At 38.2% G+C, this 7,971-nt stretch overlaps 1 long non-coding RNA gene across 1 annotated transcript in view; it reads right to left on the bottom strand.

Moving 5' to 3' along the window:
- The window catches only part of LOC103657427, a 49,107-nt gene extending 41,369 nt beyond the window's left edge, over positions 1–7,738 (bottom strand). Inside the window, exons 1-2 of the long non-coding RNA XR_566847.2 lie at positions 7,674–7,738; positions 3,200–3,314 (exon numbers count right to left, since the gene is read on the bottom strand). This is a non-coding gene — a long non-coding RNA (uncharacterized LOC103657427). The remainder of the gene's footprint in view (positions 1–3,199; positions 3,315–7,673) is intronic.
- Between the last annotated feature and the right edge of the window lie 233 nt (positions 7,739–7,971).

The following is a 7,971-nucleotide window of genomic DNA, read 5'->3' as shown; positions in this document are numbered from 1 at the left end:
ACCTGTGTTAATATATAGTAGCCAAAAAGTATGTCACAAAATCAAGTTGTGATACCAAGTTAAAATATTTTGGCAGATGGAGTGAGACTGTTTCAACTGGCTGGGCCATAAGAAATTACAGATCTTTGTATTTCTTAAGTCATTTCCTCCTATTTACATTTAAATTGTAGGAATGGCATATGTCTGCAAAGACCCTTCTGGGTCTCCTGGGTAAAACTAGTCTGTGTTTCTGTTTTCAAAGAAAAACAGGGTTGTAGAATGTTTATTTTCCTGAAGACAATTTGGAAGGTAGAATGCTGGCTGTGCTAATAATGGTTTACTCTAAAATTTCTATTGCTCTTGTAAAAAAAAAAAAAAAGCCTCAAATTTAAAATAGAAATCTAAGTTTATAGTAGGTGATTTTAGTATGTTTCTAAATCAAAATATGTCATAAAAAAAAAACACCCCAAACTGAATAATGATTTGGAAGGCTTCATTGGTCACCATAGTACGTAGTTAAGTAGTAGTTAACTGGCCTGTGCTGGTTACCAGTCAATCGAATTTGAAGGGGTAGTTCAGGTCATTAGGTATTGGAAGTGCAAAATTGGAAAACATCTCTCATGTATAGATCGGAAGTGCTGAACATTGCTTGTTTCTTTCTACTACAGTTTGGACCTATCCTCTTTCAACAAGTCTGCTGAGCTGTACCCCAGCACCTCTCTGATAAGAGGCTCACATTCCTCAGAGTTTCTTACAGACTTCATATTGTACTTACCACCCCCCCCCTTTTCTGAAATGGTATGAGATTTTTAGCTGTTGGAGAAAATATGAGAAAGGCAAGAGTGACAACATGAATTTCCAAAATCCTGTGAAGTCTTGTTCTAAATGAGTAAATGAGTTGGGGACATCCAAACTATTTCCTGATTCTATTGCCATTTCTATTCTCTTGATTTTACTGAAATAGAACCACTGATTGAGAGTCTGGCTGGAAACACTCAGAGACTTGATACTCCATAAACAGTCTTAGTCTGTTTGGGTTATTATAACAAAGTCATAGACTGGGTGGCTTATAAACATAGAAATACATTTCTCACAATTCTAGAGGCTGGAAATCTGAGATCAGAGGGCTAGCATGGTCAGGCTTTGGCGAGGGACCAATTCTGGGATACAGAAAGAGTTAGCTAGCTTTCTGGTCTCTTCATATAAGGACACTAATTCCATTCATGAGGACTCTGCTTTTATGACCTAATCTCCTCTCTATGCCCCACTGCAAATACTATCACATTGGGGAGTAGGTTTCAGTTTATGAATTTTGGGGAGATGCAGTCTATAATAAGCAGCTTCCCGCTTCTGGTGCTTTAGCATGTTTGCGAAATGGGGATGGGCTATAGTACCTTGATATTGTTCATACATTTTTTCTTTAGAAAATTTTAGAGAAATGTGCTTCAACTACTGAAAACATATTAAAAACCATATGTCTATGTTTACTGAAGGCCTAATATGCGTAAAGAAGACACGATTTTTGCCCCGTGGACCTTCCATTCTAGCAGCATTTCACCATAGATAATGGGACAGCAGCCTCTTCAACCTTTCCATAATGCTTATAGTGGGAACCACTAGCAGAACTAAAATGTCTCAGATTGGAGACAAACTGAATAAGAAGATAGACAGGAGTAGAAAGAAAAAAAGAATAAAAAGAAATGTGTGCTTAGTGAGCAGAGGTAGGGATAGGGAGAAAGGCATAAGCAATTCTGTTGGGAGCCACTCAGTGGCCCAGACCACCCAGCCCTAAGTACACACTGACCATTGTTACAACAATTTACACCATTTAAAAGGTAAGATCCTGCCCCCTCCTAACATGTCAGGGAGCTGATATTATCAGTTTGGGCCAGTTACCCTGAGTCAGACTCAGTTGAATTGCTGAAAGAAAGCAGCAGGCTTTTGACTGCCAGTCTAGACTATACTTTCCCCCTTTTATGGCTCATTATAAAAACATTTGTGCTGACCTGCAAGCTGATAAGTGCCAACTGGAGTCAACTCACTTGAGAGGAAAATTATTTATGATTACAATTTGGCGGCAAGGCTTCTTAGCATTTCTTTTACCCTGAATCAAGAATTGGAATTAAGGCCAAAAATTGTATTTTCTCACCTCTGTGGGAAAGACCTTTAGTAGCTTTACTGGATCACAGTAGATCCTGCCCTTAAGACACATCTCAAAAGCTGCAGCTTAGCTTTTTTCAAATCATACACTGTCCTTGCTGCCTAACTCATCTTCCCACTAAACGCATTTCTTGACACATTTTCTCTTTTCTTTAAAAACTCTCTTCTGGTCTGTCTGGGTTATGTATTGACCTATTTATTTTGTGTGTGGGTGGTTTCTGTGACTCCTCCTAGCTCAAAAATTTAATGACTGAATCTAGATTTTCAGCTCTGAGCATAATGGAAATCCTTACCACAATACATATGCACCTGTTTCACTTCCAAAGCCCATCTGAGTTTGCGTATCTGTGGTTGTTTAGCTCAGGAGACTGGATTGTACTAGTGAGGCCTAGGTTATGGTTTTGGTGTGTAGGTGCCAGTTAGCACACATGTCCTGCACGCCAGACTATACTCGGAACCCAGACAGGTACTCTGCACATGTATGGCCATGGTCCTGGAGGACCAGATGAGAGAATGCAGGCAAATCTGAGTAATCTGTCATCATAAAAACAACTCAGTTGTAAGCCTTCTTGATGAGGTGTCTCATCTCGGTAGCAACTTCTTTGCATATGAATGTGAGTGCATAAATATGTGGTGGATGCATCTGCAAGTTTTTAAAGTGAGAACTTGACAGGTTTGGGCTAGTCCCAGAAAGCAGACTAGGCAAAATTACCGTGGTGCCAGTACACAGGGTGGAGTTTCCATAAGAGTTAGGCCACTGCTGCTCCATTTCCTGCCTCTTCAGCCATGGAAAAAAACAAGCTGCAGTTTTCTTCATTAACCATTGTATAAATGACTCTGTGTCCTCAGGGGTGGTCAGATCCAAAGGACTCTGTGGAAGGGACTTCTGTGGCCATAAAGAATCATCATGGTTTGAGTATATACCTTGTGGCCAGTTACCACATGGAGAGAAAAGAAACAAAAGGGAACATTCTTACCCTTTAGAGGGTTGGTGGAAAGACTTCAAAACAAGTGAAGACACAAGTAAGTCAACAATGAAAACAGGAGGAAATATACTTACCTAAATAAAATTAGACACATGTAGCCAAGTAGTCTCATCCATGGCTAGCTTCACAGTCAAAGTAATTCTTGAGCAGAGTTTTGAAGATATATCCAATCTACTAGGAAGGATATTCCTGCAAAGAGGTTAGACATGAATGGTGTTTACTTTGTAGGTTGTACAGAGGAGCACAAAGTGTGAGCTGCAGAAATGCATTTTACCAGTGCCATGGCCTGCCTCCTCTTAAAAACCAAACAAAATCTGTCCTTAAACTTAACCTTTTGTATCTAGTGATGCCCTAATCCCCTCATGAAGACTGTACATGAATATCCTAGTTCTTTTTCTGGACACAAGGTAGCATTGTATTTCTCTGCCTTCTGTGACCATATGACTTATGTTGGCCAGTAAAATAAGAATGAAGTGTCAAGTATTGCTTCCAGGAAAAAGTACTTAGTTGTCATTGGGTAGTTCTTTTTCTTGTTGCAACAATTGCAAATGCATGTGTTGAGTGGAATCCCCTGATGACCTACGTTAGACATGTAGTACAATCAAAAATAAACCTTTGTTGTGTCGAGCCACTGAAATGTGAAAGCTGTTCCAGCAGCATAACCTAGCCCGCCTTGGGTGATTCAAATGTTATATTTTCTCCATGTCTGGCCTTGCTTTGACTCCTCAACTCCCTACAGTCTGATTTCTATGCCTAACATTTGAATGAAACTGTTGTGGAAGGTAACAGAACTGCCATATATACTGATAATTTCAGGCTTTATCTTACTGGACACCTTTGCTGTTTTTAATACTGTTTTAATCTTAAAACTCTCTTCTCCCTTGATTTCAATGACATCAGTCTTTTGACTCACCTTTTAGATCACTGATTATGTGTTTTAGACATAAAACCCAAATAAATCTCATTTGCTTTCCTGGTTTTTAATTAATATGTATGTAACTATTAGGCTGATGACTCCTAAATAGGTACTATATCTATATCTATCTATCTATCTATCTATCTATCTATCTATCTATATCTCAATATATAATAGATTCTGGACTGGTCCTATATCAATCCATTCTCCATGCAGCTTTTGGAGAAATCTTTCTAAAATACAAAAATTATCACGTTCAGTCCTCTTACATAAAACCTTTGATGTCACCTCATTGTACTGGAGTGAAAATCCAAAAGCTATGAGAGCTTTTAGTAAGCTGTCCCTTACCCAACAGAAGGGTTTCATGACCTACCACACATGCTTTATACTTTGGCTACATGCTGTTCCTCCTTTACTTCCCTGAACTATGTTCTTTCTTTGTGCCCTTATACATCATGCTGTTCCCTGAGTATGGACTTCATTCACCTTGATAATGTCTCTCTTTTTGTTGTTGTACTTAAAACAAACAAGCAAAGAACAAACAAACAAAAAAACCATAGAGCCTAATGTGGGGCCTAAACTCAAGACCTTGAGATCAAGACCTGAGCTGAGATGAAGAGTAGGACGCTCAACCGACTGAGCCACCCAGGCACCCCTTGAGCTTTGCTTTTAACTGAAGAAGACTTGGGAACCATTACAGAAATTTAAGAAGGTGGTAACATCCAGATGATACTTGCAGAGAGTAATTAGAATGGAAGGGAATCGGCATATGAAATTTTTCAAGGATGGTGTGAAATCTGTTATTGATAGTAAAATGGGGAGGTAATAAGAAGCTATAGGATTATGGCTTTTGATTCCCCAGAATTTAAGTTTTTACAATTCTCACTATAGCTCATGCCTACTATATTTAACGCTGGTATAAAGTGTCAAAGGCAGAAAATTATTAAATACTTTATAAGTCCAATAGAAGGGAAGACAACCTGTTTATAGAGGTAAACATTTAAGCCTTTAATTTTAATCTTAGTCTTCCAGAGGTTTTTTTTAACATTAATGTTAAGCTTAATTTTGACATTTATGAAATGATCAAAGATACTTATCCTATATGTAATATGTCTCTGGTTTTCTTTCTTATTCTCTTTACTAGAAAGTCTAGTCACTTCTCTTATTCTATTAACTATCCTTGACTATTTTATTTTACTGTGTGTGTGTGTGTGTGTGTGTGTGTGTGTGTGTGTGTGTGTGTCAATGGAATGTCTAGAATCCTGGAAATGGAGAAAGGGTGATTGAGTGTGGTTGGCTCTTACTAGAATCATACAAGTGGGTGAGGAATAAACCTCCCAACACTTTTTGGGCTCTCAAATCCTTTGTCCTCCCAATTCCTTCAGGGCTGGCAGCTTGCTTATCTTTAGCAAAAGCTAGGCATAATTTCAAATGTCACATTGCAGAGAAATCACTCTCTCTGTCACCAGAAAAGAGAGAGACAGAGGAAAGATGCTTTTTTGTATCTGGAACCTGGCACTGTCAGCCATTTGGAATTTGTCTCCCAGACTGTCTGGCCTTGGCTTGGAGAAGGCAGGGTTGCTGTGTAGCACAAGGAGGTGCAAAAACAAACATGGGCACAAAACCAAATACTTGACTGCAAGAAATGTTCTGAAAGTTATAAAAGTGAAATACTACTTCCAGCTGTCACTTTATGCAAGGATTAAGTTGAGCTCAAGGGGCTGCAGAGATGAAGGAAGAAAGTGAATTATTCATGATAGTACCTATGCAAGTTGCAGAAGATGCCTGGGTTTTCTGCTGCTGGATTACTCGTGATCCCTTTGTCTATTCATCTACATACTCACTCATTCACTGTCTTTATGTGTATATTTGAAGACATGTTGTTGCTGCTTAGGTGGATGGCAAAGCTTCATATTCTTTCCTTCCTTTTTTTAAAAATTTTTTAAATTTATTTTTTATTATGTTATGTTAGTCAGCATACAGTACATCATTAGTTTTTGATGTAGTGTTCCGATTCATTGTTTGCTTATAACACCCAGTGCTCCGTGCAATACGTGCCCTCCTTAATATAGCCAAGAGCACTCTGCCCACTGGTCACCCTTTCTTTAGCACATGTTGACCCTTGTGGTAGCTCCTTCTTAGACTCATGATCTGCACTAAGCACTGTTGTTGAAATGAACACTACCATCCAATGATCAGAGTGTAAGTCCATTGAACACAATTGAGTGCATATTAAGACTTTGATTGATAGAGTGTGCTTAGACAGATGTGTTCCCACCACTGTTTTCTAGCCATTGATATCTATAATGTACAGCCCTTCTTCAGATTGTTCTATCAAAGGTAGTCCTCACTGGCTCAATATCCATAAACTGATTACATAACATCATCATCCATGTCCATACATGACCACAACCAGTGTCAGTATCTGGGAGGGTCTTTCAATTGACTCAGTATTTCCTCATTTCAAGGCCAGTTCAGAAGCGTGTAGCAGAGACAAAGAAAGTGATTTAGCCACAATTTGCACTGCCCCAATCCTATATCTAGCTTTCATTTTTAACATGGCAGTTGCTGCCTAAAACTCATATAGATGTGTTACTTGTTTTCAGGGAGTGGGATAGGGAGGACTTACTTTCAAATATTGCTTAAGAACCCAAGTTTTTCTCCCTATAATCTAGCTTGCTAAAACAAGATCTTGTCTGAAATCTGGTATTTCTCAAACTGATTGCCTTTATTAGACTTTGATTATTCATGACTGACTGCAGGAACTTTTGAAGCACATGCTTATTCCTGCCCTGAGAGAAACACTTCCACATGTGGATTTGAAAGCCATGCACTGGGAGGAAAATAGGCTAATCTGATCATAAACCATGGAGCCCTCCTAAAACTGTGTAAACACGGACAGAGGTATTTCTCAAAGTCCAAGCCAGAAGGAAGGCAACATTTTGTGAGGTATGTGAACATTCATTCAAATTCAAAGCCTTCATTCAGCCTGCGGAATTCGTACTGAGCAGTATGTCTCATCCTCTGCCAGCCAGTACCCAGCGTAATATTCTGAAAAATTAAATATTTTTGCTAATGGTGTTGTTCCTTAGCTATTTAAAAATATTTTCTAATAAAGGAAAATGTCGAGCCATGTCAAGAGTAATATTTTATGCTATTCAGCTATTAAAATCTTGAGCTGTGTAATGAAACTCTTAAACTCATAACTTTCGTCATTCTGTGTTAACGGTCATACTGTACAAGGGCTGAGAGCTACCCTTTGTCCTTTGCTTATAGATAAAATATAGTACGTGTTAATTATATAGGCTCCTTGTGTTTTGTTTCAAATTTTATCTTGACAGTATTAAATTTATTTTAAAAAATTTTTCAGGAAGAAATTATCAAACAGCACTGTGATGTGAGAACACTAAAAGAAGGAGAAGCAGAGTTATATTTTTATCACAGAAGAGTACTGTAAATAACTTCACACTCATGAGTCAGAGATGTCCTCAGTGAAGAGCTTGCACTTGTGAGAAAATGAAATGTCTGCAATACTCACAAGGGAGGCTATTCATTTTGAGCAAAAGTGAGGGAAATTAAGGCTGATGGATTATGGATAAAATAGTAGCTAATAAGATCTATTTTGTACTTACTATGTGCCAGGCACTGTGCTAAGTACTCTTCTGGCTTGAAATTATCTCATCTTCCAAACACTCCTAGGAGATATAGATGCTATTGTTATTTCCATTGTATAGTTACAAGATCTGAGGCACAGATGAATTTAAATAATCAAGAGTATGGGCAAAATTTGTAGGGCAAGGGAACAGGTTTTGTTTTGGGAATGTAACATTCTTGTATCTTGAGATTCTTGTTGGCTTTATTATAAATCACTTATGAAGATTTTTTTAAAAAGATTTTATTTATTTATTTGACAGAGAGAGAGACAGCCAG

Source organism: Ursus maritimus, unplaced genomic scaffold, assembly GCF_017311325.1.
Source record: "Ursus maritimus isolate PB19 unplaced genomic scaffold, ASM1731132v1 scaffold_29, whole genome shotgun sequence".
Classification (NCBI taxonomy): domain Eukaryota; kingdom Metazoa; phylum Chordata; class Mammalia; order Carnivora; family Ursidae; genus Ursus; species Ursus maritimus.
Note: the sequence above shows the minus strand (reverse complement) of the source record. Positions and strands in the feature narration are given on the sequence as shown.